General features: G+C 32.0%; 1 pseudogene; it reads right to left on the reverse strand.

The window, feature by feature from the left end:
* Positions 1 to 449: 449 nt before the first annotated feature.
* LOC124012182 overlaps positions 450 to 15476 on the reverse strand; it is an 87518-nt pseudogene continuing 72491 nt past the window's right edge.

The raw sequence follows: 15476 nt of genomic DNA on the forward strand, positions 1-15476 counted from the left end.
ATATTAGTTTTTAATGTCCCTTTGGTAGTTTAGTCTTCCGCGTAGGTCATCTATTTTTATTGTCCAAAGATTGCAAGTTTGCTAGCAGAATGGAAGGAAGTGTTTTTTTTTGTTGTTGATCACGGGGCGGCAGGGTAGCCTAGTGGTTAGTGTTGGACTAGTAACCGGAAGGTTGCAAGTTCAAACCCCCGAGCTGACATGGTACAAATCTGTCGTTCTGCCCCTGAACAGGCAGTTAACCCACTGTTCCTAGGCCGTCATTGAAAATAAGAATTTTTTTCTTAACTGACTTGCCTGGTTAAGTAAAGGCAAAATTTTAAAAAAAATGTTTAAAAAAAATCACCACAGAGTGCATCAAACATGATTTAGAGCTTGTTTATGTAAAAAAAGTTGTTCTGTATTTCAATGGTTGCAACTTGCTGAAAACTGTCCACAATGATCATTTAATCTCAAATAGACAGCACAGCTAAAATTGGACATACAGAGTGCATCAAACATGATTTAGAGCTTGTTTATGGAAAAGTGGTTATTTCTGTAGTTTAATTGCTGCAGTTTGCTGAAAATTGTCCCTATCGTCTAGTTTGAACAGTTATGTTGAAAACATTGTATCCAGAGTGCATCAAACATGATTTAGACCTTGTTTTTGGAAAAGTGGTTATTTCTGTAGTTTAATTGCTGCAGTTTGCTGAAAATTGTCCCTATAATCTAGTTTGAACAGTTATGCTTAAAACATTGTATCCAGAGTGCATCAAACATGATTTAGACCTTGTTTTTGGAAAAGTGGTTATTTCTGTAGTTTAATTGCTGCAGTTTGCTGAAAATTGTCCCTATCGTCTAGTTTGAACAGTTATGTTTAAAACATTGTATCCAGAGTGCATCAAACATGATTTAGACCTTGTTTTTGGAAAAGTGGTTATTTCTGTAGTTTAATTGCTGTAGTTTGCTGAAAATTGTCCCTATAATCTAGTTTGAACAGTTATGTTTAAAACATTGTATCCAGAGTGCATCAAACATGATTTAGACCTTGTTTTTGGAAAAGTGGTTATTTCTGTAGTTTAATTGTTGCAGCTTGCTGAAAATTGTCCCTATCGTCTAGTTTGAACAGTTATGTTGAAAACATTGTATCCAGAGTACATCAAACATGATTTAGACCTTGTTTTTGGAAAAGTGGTTATTTCTGTAGTTTAATTGCTGCAGTTTGCTGAAAATTGTCCCTATCGTCTAGTTTGAACAGTTATGTTTAAAACATTGTATCCAGAGTGCATCAAACATGATTTATAGACCTTGTTTTTATAAAAGGGGTTATTTCTGTAGTTTAGTTTGCTGAAAATTGTCCCTATAATCTAGTTTGAACAGTTATGCTTAAAACATTGTATCCAGAGTGCATCAAACATGATTTATAGACCTTGTTTTTATAAAAGGGGTTATTTCTGTAGTTTAGTTTGCTGAAAATTGTCCCTATAATCTAGTTTGAACAGTTATGCTTAAAACATTGTATCCAGAGTGCATCAAACATGATTTATAGACCTTGTTTTTATAAAAGTGGTTATTTCTGTAGTTTAATTGCTGCAGCTGGCTAAAAAAATTGTCCCTAACATCTAGTTTGAACAGTTATGTTGAAAACATTGTATCCAGAGTGCATCAAACATGATTTAGACCTTGTTTTTGGAAAAGTGGTTATTTCTGTAGTTTAATTGCTGCAGTTTGCTGAAAATTGTCCCTAACATCTAGTTTGAACAGTTATGCTTAAAACATTGTATCCAGAGTGCATCAAACATGATTTATAGACCTTGTTTTTATAAAAGGGGTTATTTCTGTAGTTTGCTGAAAATTGTCCCTATAATCTAGTTTGAACAGTTATGCTTAAAACATTGTATCCAGAGTGCATCAAACATGATTTAGACCTTGTTTTTGGAAAAGTGGTTATTTCTGTAGTTAAATTGCTGCAGTTGCTGAAAATTGTCCCTATAATCTAGTTTGAACAGTTATGTTTAAAACATTGTATCCAGAGTGCATCAAACATGATTTATAGACCTTGTTTTTATAAAAGGGGTTATTTCTGTAGTTTAGTTTGCTGAAAATTGTCCCTATAATCTAGTTTGAACAGTTATGCTTAAAACATTGTATCCAGAGTGCATCAAACATGATTTATAGACCTTGTTTTTATAAAAGGGGTTATTTCTGTAGTTTAGTTTGCTGAAAATTGTCCCTATAATCTAGTTTGAACAGTTATGCTTAAAACATTGTATCCAGAGTGCATCAAACATGATTTAGACCTTGTTTTTGGAAAAGTGGTTATTTCTGTAGTTTAATTGCTGCAGTTTGCTGAAAATTGTCCCTATCGTCTAGTTTGAACAGTTATGTTGAAAACATTGTATCCAGAGTGCATCAAACATGATTTATAGACCTTGTTTTTATAAAAGTGGTTATTTCTGTAGTTTAATTGCTGCAGCTGGCTAAAAAAATTGTCCCTAACATCTAGTTTGAACAGTTATGTTGAAAACATTGTATCCAGAGTGCATCAAACATGATTTAGACCTTGTTTTTGGAAAAGTGGTTATTTCTGTAGTTTAATTGCTGCAGTTTGCTGAAAATTGTCCCTAACATCTAGTTTGAACAGTTATGCTTAAAACATTGTATCCAGAGTGCATCAAACATGATTTATAGACCTTGTTTTTATAAAAGGGGTTATTTCTGTAGTTTGCTGAAAATTGTCCCTATAATCTAGTTTGAACAGTTATGCTTAAAACATTGTATCCAGAGTGCATCAAACATGATTTAGACCTTGTTTTTGGAAAAGTGGTTATTTCTGTAGTTAAATTGCTGCAGTTGCTGAAAATTGTCCCTATAATCTAGTTTGAATAGTTATGTTTAAAACATTGTATCCAGAGTGCATCAAACATGATTTAGACCTTGTTTTTGGAAAAGTGGTTATTTCTGTAGTTTAATTGCTGCAGTTTGCTGAAAATTGTCCCTATAATCTAGTTTGAACAGTTATGCTTAAAACATTGTATCCAGAGTGCATCAAACATGATTTAGACCTTGTTTTTGGAAAAGTGGTTATTTCTGTAGTTTAATTGCTGCAGTTTGCTGAAAATTGTCCCTATAATCTAGTTTGAACAGTTATGCTTAAAACATTGTATCCAGAGTGCATCAAACATGATTTAGACCTTGTTTTTGGAAAATTGGTTATTTCTGTAGTTTAATTGCTGCAGTTTGCTGAAAATTGTCCCTATCGTCTAGTTTGAACAGTTATGTTGAAAACATTGTATCCAGAGTGCATCAACCATGATTTAGACCTTGTTTTTGGAAAAGTGGTTATTTCTGTAGTTTAATTGCTGCAGTTTGCTGAAAATTGTCCCTATAATCTAGTTTGAACAGTTATGCTTAAAACATTGTATCCAGAGTGCATCAAACATGATTTATAGACCTTGTTTTTATAAAAGGGGTTATTTCTGTAGTTTAGTTTGCTGAAAATTGTCCCTATAATCTAGTTTGAACAGTTATGCTTAAAACATTGTATCCAGAGTGCATCAAACATGATTTATAGACCTTGTTTTTATAAAAGGGGTTATTTCTGTAGTTTAGTTTGCTGAAAATTGTCCCTATAATCTAGTTTGAACAGTTATGCTTAAAACATTGTATCCAGAGTGCATCAAACATGATTTAGACCTTGTTTTTGGAAAAGTGGTTATTTCTGTAGTTTAATTGCTGCAGTTTGCTGAAAATTGTCCCTATCGTCTAGTTTGAACAGTTATGTTGAAAACATTGTATCCAGAGTGCATCAAACATGATTTATAGACCTTGTTTTTATAAAAGTGGTTATTTCTGTAGTTTAATTGCTGCAGCTGGCTAAAAAAATTGTCCCTAACATCTAGTTTGAACAGTTATGTTGAAAACATTGTATCCAGAGTGCATCAAACATGATTTAGACCTTGTTTTTGGAAAAGTGGTTATTTCTGTAGTTTAATTGCTGCAGTTTGCTGAAAATTGTCCCTAACATCTAGTTTGAACAGTTATGCTTAAAACATTGTATCCAGAGTGCATCAAACATGATTTATAGACCTTGTTTTTATAAAAGGGGTTATTTCTGTAGTTTGCTGAAAATTGTCCCTATAATCTAGTTTGAACAGTTATGCTTAAAACATTGTATCCAGAGTGCATCAAACATGATTTAGACCTTGTTTTTGGAAAAGTGGTTATTTCTGTAGTTTAATTGCTGCAGTTGCTGAAAATTGTCCCTATAATCTAGTTTGAATAGTTATGTTTAAAACATTGTATCCAGAGTGCATCAAACATGATTTATAGAACTTGTTTTTATAAAAGTGGTTATTTCTGTAGTTTAATTGCTGCAGCTGGCTAAAAAAATTGTCCCTAACATCTAGTTTGAACAGTTATGTTGAAAACATTGTATCCAGAGTGCATCAAACATGATTTAGACCTTGTTTTTGGAAAAGTGGTTATTTCTGTAGTTTAATTGCTGCAGTTTGCTGAAAATTGTCCCTATTATCTAGTTTGAACAGTTATGCTTAAAACATTGTATCCAGAGTGCATCAAACATGATTTATAGACCTTGTTTTTAGAAAAGTGGTTATTTCTGTAGTTTAATTGCTGCAGTTTGCTGAAAATTGTCCCTATAATCTAGTTTGAACAGTTATGCTTAAAACATTGTATCCAGAGTGCATCAAACATGATTTATAGACCTTGTTTTTATAAAAGTGGTTATTTCTGTAGTTTAATTGCTACAGTTTGCTGAAAATTGTCCCTATAATCTAGTTTGAACAGTTATGTTTAAAACATTGTATCCAGAGTGCATCAAACATGATTTAGACCTTGTTTTTGGAAAAGTGGTTATTTCTGTAGTTAAATTGCTGCAGTTTGCTGAAAATTGTCCCTATAATCTAGTTTGAACAGTTATGCTTAAAACATTGTATCCAGAGTGCATCAAACATGATTTAGACCTTGTTTTTGGAAAAGTGGTTATTTCTGTAGTTAAATTGCTGCAGTTTGCTGAAAATTGTCCCTATAATCTAGTTTGAACAGTTATGCTTAAAACATTGTATCCAGAGTGCATCAAACATGATTTAGACCTTGTTTTTGGAAAAGTGGTTATTTCTGTAGTTTAATTGCTGCAGTTGCTGAAAATTGTCCCTATAATCTAGTTTGAATAGTTATGTTTAAAACATTGTATCCAGAGTGCATCAAACATGATTTATAGACCTTGTTTTTAGAAAAGTGGTTATTTCTGTAGTTTAATTGCTGCAGCTGGCTAAAAAAATTGTCCCTAACATCTAGTTTGAACACTTATGTTGAAAACATTGTATCCAGAGTGCATCAAACATGATTTATAGACCTTGTTTTTATAAAAGTGGTTATTTCTGTAGTTTAATTGCTACAGTTTGCTGAAAATTGTCCCTATAATCTAGTTTGAACAGTTATGCTTAAAACATTGTATCCAGAGTGCATCAAACATGATTTATAGACCTTGTTTTTGGAAAAGTGGTTATTTCTGTAGTTTAATTTGCTGCAGTTTGCTGAAAATTGTCCCTATAAGAACAGTTATGCTTAAAACATTGTATCCAGAGTGCATCAAAAATGATTGAGACCTTGTTTTTGGAAAAGTGGTTATTTCTGTAGTTTAATTGCTGCAGTTTGCTGAAAATTGTCCCTATAATCTAGTTTGAACAGTTATGCTTAAAACATTGTATCCAGAGTGCATCAAACATGATTTAGACCTTGTTTTTGGAAAAGTGGTTATTTCTGTAGTTTAATTGCTGCAGTTGCTGAAAATTGTCCCTATAATCTAGTTTGAATAGTTATGTTTAAAACATTGTATCCAGAGTGCATCAAACATGATTTATAGACCTTGTTTTTAGAAAAGTGGTTATTTCTGTAGTTTAATTGCTGCAGCTGGCTAAAAAAATTGTCCCTAACATCTAGTTTGAACACTTATGTTGAAAACATTGTATCCAGAGTGCATCAAACATGATTTATAGACCTTGTTTTTATAAAAGTGGTTATTTCTGTAGTTTAATTGCTACAGTTTGCTGAAAATTGTCCCTATAATCTAGTTTGAACAGTTATGCTTAAAACATTGTATCCAGAGTGCATCAAACATGATTTATAGACCTTGTTTTTGGAAAAGTGGTTATTTCTGTAGTTTAATTTGCTGCAGTTTGCTGAAAATTGTCCCTATAAGAACAGTTATGCTTAAAACATTGTATCCAGAGTGCATCAAAAATGATTGAGACCTTGTTTTTGGAAAAGTGGTTATTTCTGTAGTTTAATTGCTGCAGTTTGCTGAAAATTGTCCCTATAATCTAGTTTGAACAGTTATGCTTAAAACATTGTATCCAGAGTGCATCAAACATGATTTAGACCTTGTTTTTGGAAAATTGGTTATTTCTGTAGTTTAATTTGCTGCAGTTTGCTGAAAATTGTCCCTATAAGAACAGTTATGCTTAAAACATTGTATCCAGAGTGCATCAAAAATGATTGAGACCTTGTTTTTGGAAAAGTGGTTATTTCTGTAGTTTAATTGCTGCAGTTTGCTGAAAATTGTCCCTATAATCTAGTTTGAACAGTTATGCTTAAAACATTGTATCCAGAGTGCATCAAACATGATTTAGACCTTGTTTTTGGAAAAGTGGTTATTTCTGTAGTTTAATTGCTGCAGTTGCTGAAAATTGTCCCTATAATCTAGTTTGAATAGTTATGTTTAAAACATTGTATCCAGAGTGCATCAAACATGATTTATAGACCTTGTTTTTAGAAAAGTGGTTATTTCTGTAGTTTAATTGCTGCAGCTGGCTAAAAAAATTGTCCCTAACATCTAGTTTGAACACTTATGTTGAAAACATTGTATCCAGAGTGCATCAAACATGATTTATAGACCTTGTTTTTATAAAAGTGGTTATTTCTGTAGTTTAATTGCTACAGTTTGCTGAAAATTGTCCCTATAATCTAGTTTGAACAGTTATGCTTAAAACATTGTATCCAGAGTGCATCAAACATGATTTATAGACCTTGTTTTTGGAAAAGTGGTTATTTCTGTAGTTTAATTTGCTGCAGTTTGCTGAAAATTGTCCCTATAAGAACAGTTATGCTTAAAACATTGTATCCAGAGTGCATCAAAAATGATTGAGACCTTGTTTTTGGAAAAGTGGTTATTTCTGTAGTTTAATTGCTGCAGTTTGCTGAAAATTGTCCCTATAATCTAGTTTGAACAGTTATGCTTAAAACATTGTATCCAGAGTGCATCAAACATGATTTAGACCTTGTTTTTGGAAAATTGGTTATTTCTGTAGTTTAATTGCTGCAGTTTGCTGAAAATTGTCCCTATCGTCTAGTTTGAACAGTTATGTTGAAAACATTGTATCCAGAGTGCATCAACCAAGATTTAGACCTTGTTTTTGGAAAAGTGGTTATTTCTGTAGTTTAATTGCTGCAGTTTGCTGAAAATTGTCCCTATAATCTAGTTTGAACAGTTATGCTTAAAACATTGTATCCAGAGTGCATCAAACATGATTTATAGACCTTGTTTTTATAAAAGGGGTTATTTCTGTAGTTTAGTTTGCTGAAAATTGTCCCTATAATCTAGTTTGAACAGTTATGCTTAAAACATTGTATCCAGAGTGCATCAAACATGATTTATAGACCTTGTTTTTATAAAAGGGGTTATTTCTGTAGTTTAGTTTGCTGAAAATTGTCCCTATAATCTAGTTTGAACAGTTATGCTTAAAACATTGTATCCAGAGTGCATCAAACATGATTTAGACCTTGTTTTTGGAAAAGTGGTTATTTCTGTAGTTTAATTGCTGCAGTTTGCTGAAAATTGTCCCTATCGTCTAGATTGAACAGTTATGTTGAAAACATTGTATCCAGAGTGCATCAAACATGATTTATAGACCTTGTTTTTATAAAAGGGGTTATTTCTGTAGTTTAGTTTGCTGAAAATTGTCCCTATAATCTAGTTTGAACAGTTATGCTTAAAACATTGTATCCAGAGTGCATCAAACATGATTTAGACCTTGTTTTTGGAAAAGTGGTTATTTCTGTAGTTTAATTGCTGCAGTTTGCTGAAAATTGTCCCTATCGTCTAGTTTGAACAGTTATGTTGAAAACATTGTATCCAGAGTGCATCAAACATGATTTATAGACCTTGTTTTTATAAAAGTGGTTATTTCTGTAGTTTAATTGCTGCAGCTGGCTAAAAAAATTGTCCCTAACATCTAGTTTGAACACTTATGTTGAAAACATTGTATCCAGAGTGCATCAAACATGATTTAGACCTTGTTTTTGGAAAAGTGGTTATTTCTGTAGTTTAATTGCTGCAGTTTGCTGAAAATTGTCCCTAACATCTAGTTTGAACAGTTATGCTTAAAACATTGTATCCAGAGTGCATCAAACATGATTTATAGACCTTGTTTTTATAAAAGGGGTTATTTCTGTAGTTTGCTGAAAATTGTCCCTATAATCTAGTTTGAACAGTTATGCTTAACATTGTATCCAGAGTGCATCAAACATGATTTAGACCTTGTTTTTGGAAAAGTGGTTATTTCTGTAGTTAAATTGCTGCAGTTGCTGAAAATTGTCCCTATAATCTAGTTTGAATAGTTATGTTTAAAACATTGTATCCAGAGTGCATCAAACATGATTTAGACCTTGTTTTTGGAAAAGTGGTTATTTCTGTAGTTTAATTGCTGCAGTTTGCTGAAAATTGTCCCTATAATCTAGTTTGAACAGTTATGCTTAAAACATTGTATCCAGAGTGCATCAAACATGATTTAGACCTTGTTTTTGGAAAAGTGGTTATTTCTGTAGTTTAATTGCTGCAGTTTGCTGAAAATTGTCCCTATAATCTAGTTTGAACAGTTATGCTTAAAACATTGTATCCAGAGTGCATCAAACATGATTTAGACCTTGTTTTTGGAAAATTGGTTATTTCTGTAGTTTAATTGCTGCAGTTTGCTGAAAATTGTCCCTATCGTCTAGTTTGAACAGTTATGTTGAAAACATTGTATCCAGAGTGCATCAACCATGATTTAGACCTTGTTTTTGGAAAAGTGGTTATTTCTGTAGTTTAATTGCTGCAGTTTGCTGAAAATTGTCCCTATAATCTAGTTTGAACAGTTATGCTTAAAACATTGTATCCAGAGTGCATCAAACATGATTTATAGACCTTGTTTTTATAAAAGGGGTTATTTCTGTAGTTTAGTTTGCTGAAAATTGTCCCTATAATCTAGTTTGAACAGTTATGCTTAAAACATTGTATCCAGAGTGCATCAAACATGATTTATAGACCTTGTTTTTATAAAAGGGGTTATTTCTGTAGTTTAGTTTGCTGAAAATTGTCCCTATAATCTAGTTTGAACAGTTATGCTTAAAACATTGTATCCAGAGTGCATCAAACATGATTTATAGACCTTGTTTTTATAAAAGGGGTTATTTCTGTAGTTTAGTTTGCTGAAAATTGTCCCTATAATCTAGTTTGAACAGTTATGCTTAAAACATTGTATCCAGAGTGCATCAAACATGATTAGACCTTGTTTTTGGAAAAGTGGTTATTTCTGTAGTTTAATTGCTGCAGTTTGCTGAAAATTGTCCCTATCGTCTAGTTTGAACAGTTATGTTGAAAACATTGTATCCAGAGTGCATCAAACATGATTTAGACCTTGTTTTTGGAAAAGTGGTTATTTCTGTAGTTTAATTGCTGCAGTTTGCTGAAAATTGTCCCTAACATCTAGTTTGAACAGTTATGCTTAAAACATTGTATCCAGAGTGCATCAAACATGATTTATAGACCTTGTTTTTATAAAAGGGGTTATTTCTGTAGTTTGCTGAAAATTGTCCCTATAATCTAGTTTGAACAGTTATGCTTAAAACATTGTATCCAGAGTGCATCAAACATGATTTAGACCTTGTTTTTGGAAAAGTGGTTATTTCTGTAGTTAAATTGCTGCAGTTGCTGAAAATTGTCCCTATAATCTAGTTTGAATAGTTATGTTTAAAACATTGTATCCAGAGTGCATCAAACATGATTTAGACCTTGTTTTTGGAAAAGTGGTTATTTCTGTAGTTAAATTGCTGAAGTTTGCTGAAAATTGTCCCTATAATCTAGTTTGAACAGTTATGCTTAAAACATTGTATCCAGAGTGCATCAAACATGATTTAGACCTTGTTTTTGGAAAAGTGGTTATTTCTGTAGTTTAATTGCTGCAGTTGCTGAAAATTGTCCCTATAATCTAGTTTGAATAGTTATGTTTAAAACATTGTATCCAGAGTGCATCAAACATGATTTATAGAACTTGTTTTTATAAAAGTGGTTATTTCTGTAGTTTAATTGCTGCAGCTGGCTAAAAAAATTGTCCCTAACATCTAGTTTGAACAGTTATGTTGAAAACATTGTATCCAGAGTGCATCAAACATGATTTAGACCTTGTTTTTGGAAAAGTGGTTATTTCTGTAGTTTAATTGCTGCAGTTTGCTGAAAATTGTCCCTATTATCTAGTTTGAACAGTTATGCTTAAAACATTGTATCCAGAGTGCATCAAACATGATTTATAGACCTTGTTTTTAGAAAAGTGGTTATTTCTGTAGTTTAATTGCTGCAGTTTGCTGAAAATTGTCCCTATAATCTAGTTTGAACAGTTATGCTTAAAACATTGTATCCAGAGTGCATCAAACATGATTTAGACCTTGTTTTTGGAAAAGTGGTTATTTCTGTAGTTTAATTGCTGCAGTTGCTGAAAATTGTCCCTATAATCTAGTTTGAATAGTTATGTTTAAAACATTGTATCCAGAGTGCATCAAACATGATTTATAGAACTTGTTTTTATAAAAGTGGTTATTTCTGTAGTTTAATTGCTGCAGCTGGCTAAAAAAATTGTCCCTAACATCTAGTTTGAACAGTTATGTTGAAAACATTGTATCCAGAGTGCATCAAACATGATTTAGACCTTGTTTTTGGAAAAGTGGTTATTTCTGTAGTTTAATTGCTGCAGTTTGCTGAAAATTGTCCCTATTATCTAGTTTGAACAGTTATGCTTAAAACATTGTATCCAGAGTGCATCAAACATGATTTATAGACCTTGTTTTTAGAAAAGTGGTTATTTCTGTAGTTTAATTGCTGCAGTTGCTGAAAATTGTCCCTATAATCTAGTTTGAATAGTTATGTTTAAAACATTGTATCCAGAGTGCATCAAACATGATTTATAGAACTTGTTTTTATAAAAGTGGTTATTTCTGTAGTTTAATTGCTGCAGCTGGCTAAAAAAATTGTCCCTAACATCTAGTTTGAACAGTTATGTTGAAAACATTGTATCCAGAGTGCATCAAACATGATTTAGACCTTGTTTTTGGAAAAGTGGTTATTTCTGTAGTTTAATTGCTGCAGTTTGCTGAAAATTGTCCCTATTATCTAGTTTGAACAGTTATGCTTAAAACATTGTATCCAGAGTGCATCAAACATGATTTATAGACCTTGTTTTTAGAAAAGTGGTTATTTCTGTAGTTTAATTGCTGCAGTTTGCTGAAAATTGTCCCTATAATCTAGTTTGAACAGTTATGCTTAAAACATTGTATCCAGAGTGCATCAAACATGATTTAGACCTTGTTTTTGGAAAAGTGGTTATTTCTGTAGTTTAATTGCTGCAGTTGCTGAAAATTGTCCCTATAATCTAGTTTGAATAGTTATGTTTAAAACATTGTATCCAGAGTGCATCAAACATGATTTATAGACCTTGTTTTTAGAAAAGTGGTTATTTCTGTAGTTTAATTGCTGCAGTTTGCTGAAAATTGTCCCTATAATCTAGTTTGAACAGTTATGCTTAAAACATTGTATCCAGAGTGCATCAAACATGATTTAGACCTTGTTTTTGGAAAATTGGTTATTTCTGTAGTTTAATTGCTGCAGTTTGCTGAAAATTGTCCCTATCGTCTAGTTTGAACAGTTATGTTGAAAACATTGTATCCAGAGTGCATCAACCAAGATTTAGACCTTGTTTTTGGAAAAGTGGTTATTTCTGTAGTTTAATTGCTGCAGTTTGCTGAAAATTGTCCCTATAATCTAGTTTGAACAGTTATGCTTAAAACATTGTATCCAGAGTGCATCAAACATGATTTATAGACCTTGTTTTTATAAAAGGGGTTATTTCTGTAGTTTAGTTTGCTGAAAATTGTCCCTATAATCTAGTTTGAACAGTTATGCTTAAAACATTGTATCCAGAGTGCATCAAACATGATTTATAGACCTTGTTTTTATAAAAGGGGTTATTTCTGTAGTTTAGTTTGCTGAAAATTGTCCCTATAATCTAGTTTGAACAGTTATGCTTAAAACATTGTATCCAGAGTGCATCAAACATGATTTAGACCTTGTTTTTGGAAAAGTGGTTATTTCTGTAGTTTAATTGCTGCAGTTTGCTGAAAATTGTCCCTATCGTCTAGATTAAACAGTTATGTTGAAAACATTGTATCCAGAGTGCATCAAACATGATTTATAGACCTTGTTTTTATAAAAGGGGTTATTTCTGTAGTTTAGTTTGCTGAAAATTGTCCCTATAATCTAGTTTGAACAGTTATGCTTAAAACATTGTATCCAGAGTGCATCAAACATGATTTAGACCTTGTTTTTGGAAAAGTGGTTATTTCTGTAGTTTAATTGCTGCAGTTTGCTGAAAATTGTCCCTATCGTCTAGTTTGAACAGTTATGTTGAAAACATTGTATCCAGAGTGCATCAACCATGATTTAGACCTTGTTTTTGGAAAAGTGGTTATTTCTGTAGTTTAATTGCTGCAGTTTGCTGAAAATTGTCCCTATAATCTAGTTTGAACAGTTATGCTTAAAACATTGTATCCAGAGTGCATCAAACATGATTTATAGACCTTGTTTTTATAAAAGGGGTTATTTCTGTAGTTTAGTTTGCTGAAAATTGTCCCTATAATCTAGTTTGAACAGTTATGCTTAAAACATTGTATCCAGAGTGCATCAAACATGATTTATAGACCTTGTTTTTATAAAAGGGGTTATTTCTGTAGTTTAGTTTGCTGAAAATTGTCCCTATAATCTAGTTTGAACAGTTATGCTTAAAACATTGTATCCAGAGTGCATCAAACATGATTTAGACCTTGTTTTTGGAAAAGTGGTTATTTCTGTAGTTAAATTGCTGCAGTTGCTGAAAATTGTCCCTATAATCTAGTTTGAATAGTTATGTTTAAAACATTGTATCCAGAGTGCATCAAACATGATTTAGACCTTGTTTTTGGAAAAGTGGTTATTTCTGTAGTTAAATTGCTGAAGTTTGCTGAAAATTGTCCCTATAATCTAGTTTGAACAGTTATGCTTAAAACATTGTATCCAGAGTGCATCAAACATGATTTAGACCTTGTTTTTGGAAAAGTGGTTATTTCTGTAGTTTAATTGCTGCAGTTGCTGAAAATTGTCCCTATAATCTAGTTTGAATAGTTATGTTTAAAACATTGTATCCAGAGTGCATCAAACATGATTTATAGAACTTGTTTTTATAAAAGTGGTTATTTCTGTAGTTTAATTGCTGCAGTTGGCTAAAAAATTGTCCCTAACATCTAGTTTGAACAGTTATGTTGAAAACATTGTATCCAGAGTGCATCAAACATGATTTAGACCTTGTTTTTGGAAAAGTGGTTATTTCTGTAGTTTAATTGCTGCAGTTTGCTGAAAATTGTCCCTATTATCTAGTTTGAACAGTTATGCTTAAAACATTGTATCCAGAGTGCATCAAACATGATTTATAGACCTTGTTTTTAGAAAAGTGGTTATTTCTGTAGTTTAATTGCTGCAGTTTGCTGAAAATTGTCCCTATAATCTAGTTTGAACAGTTATGCTTAAAACATTGTATCCAGAGTGCATCAAACATGATTTAGACCTTGTTTTTGGAAAAGTGGTTATTTCTGTAGTTTAATTGCTGCAGTTGCTGAAAATTGTCCCTATAATCTAGTTTGAATAGTTATGTTTAAAACATTGTATCCAGAGTGCATCAAACATGATTTATAGAACTTGTTTTTATAAAAGTGGTTATTTCTGTAGTTTAATTGCTGCAGCTGGCTAAAAAAATTGTCCCTAACATCTAGTTTGAACAGTTATGTTGAAAACATTGTATCCAGAGTGCATCAAACATGATTTAGACCTTGTTTTTGGAAAAGTGGTTATTTCTGTAGTTTAATTGCTGCAGTTTGCTGAAAATTGTCCCTATTATCTAGTTTGAACAGTTATGCTTAAAACATTGTATCCAGAGTGCATCAAACATGATTTATAGACCTTGTTTTTAGAAAAGTGGTTATTTCTGTAGTTTAATTGCTGCAGTTTGCTGAAAATTGTCCCTATAATCTAGTTTGAACAGTTATGCTTAAAACATTGTATCCAGAGTGCATCAAACATGATTTATAGACCTTGTTTTTATAAAAGTGGTTATTTCTGTAGTTTAATTGCTACAGTTTGCTGAAAATTGTCCCTATAATCTAGTTTGAACAGTTATGTTTAAAACATTGTATCCAGAGTGCATCAAACATGATTTAGACCTTGTTTTTGGAAAAGTGGTTATTTCTGTAGTTAAATTGCTGCAGTTTGCTGAAAATTGTCCCTATAATCTAGTTTGAACAGTTATGCTTAAAACATTGTATCCAGAGTGCATCAAACATGATTTAGACCTTGTTTTTGGAAAAGTGGTTATTTCTGTAGTTTAATTGCTGCAGTTGCTGAAAATTGTCCCTATAATCTAGTTTGAATAGTTATGTTTAAAACATTGTATCCAGAGTGCATCAAACATGATTTATAGACCTTGTTTTTAGAAAAGTGGTTATTTCTGTAGTTTAATTGCTGCAGTTTGCTGAAAATTGTCCCTATAATCTAGTTTGAACAGTTATGCTTAAAACATTGTATCCAGAGTGCATCAAACATGATTTAGACCTTGTTTTTGGAAAATTGGTTATTTCTGTAGTTTAATTGCTGCAGTTTGCTGAAAATTGTCCCTATCGTCTAGTTTGAACAGTTATGTTGAAAACATTGTATCCAGAGTGCATCAACCAAGATTTAGACCTTGTTTTTGGAAAAGTGGTTATTTCTGTAGTTTAATTGCTGCAGTTTGCTGAAAATTGTCCCTATAATCTAGTTTGAACAGTTATGCTTAAAACATTGTATCCAGAGTGCATCAAACATGATTTATAGACCTTGTTTTTATAAAAGGGGTTATTTCTGTAGTTTAGTTTGCTGAAAATTGTCCCTATAATCTAGTTTGAACAGTTATGCTTAAAACATTGTATCCAGAGTGCATCAAACATGATTTATAGACCTTGTTTTTATAAAAGGGGTTATTTCTGTAGTTTAGTTTGCTGAAAATTGTCCCTATAATCTAGTTTGAACAGTTATGCTTAAAACATTGTATCCAGAGTGCATCAAACATGATTTAGACCTTGTTTTTGGAAAAGTGGTTATTTCTGTAGTT

This window comes from Oncorhynchus gorbuscha, linkage group LG24, assembly GCF_021184085.1.
Source record: "Oncorhynchus gorbuscha isolate QuinsamMale2020 ecotype Even-year linkage group LG24, OgorEven_v1.0, whole genome shotgun sequence".
NCBI classification, from domain to species: Eukaryota; Metazoa; Chordata; class Actinopteri; order Salmoniformes; family Salmonidae; genus Oncorhynchus; species Oncorhynchus gorbuscha.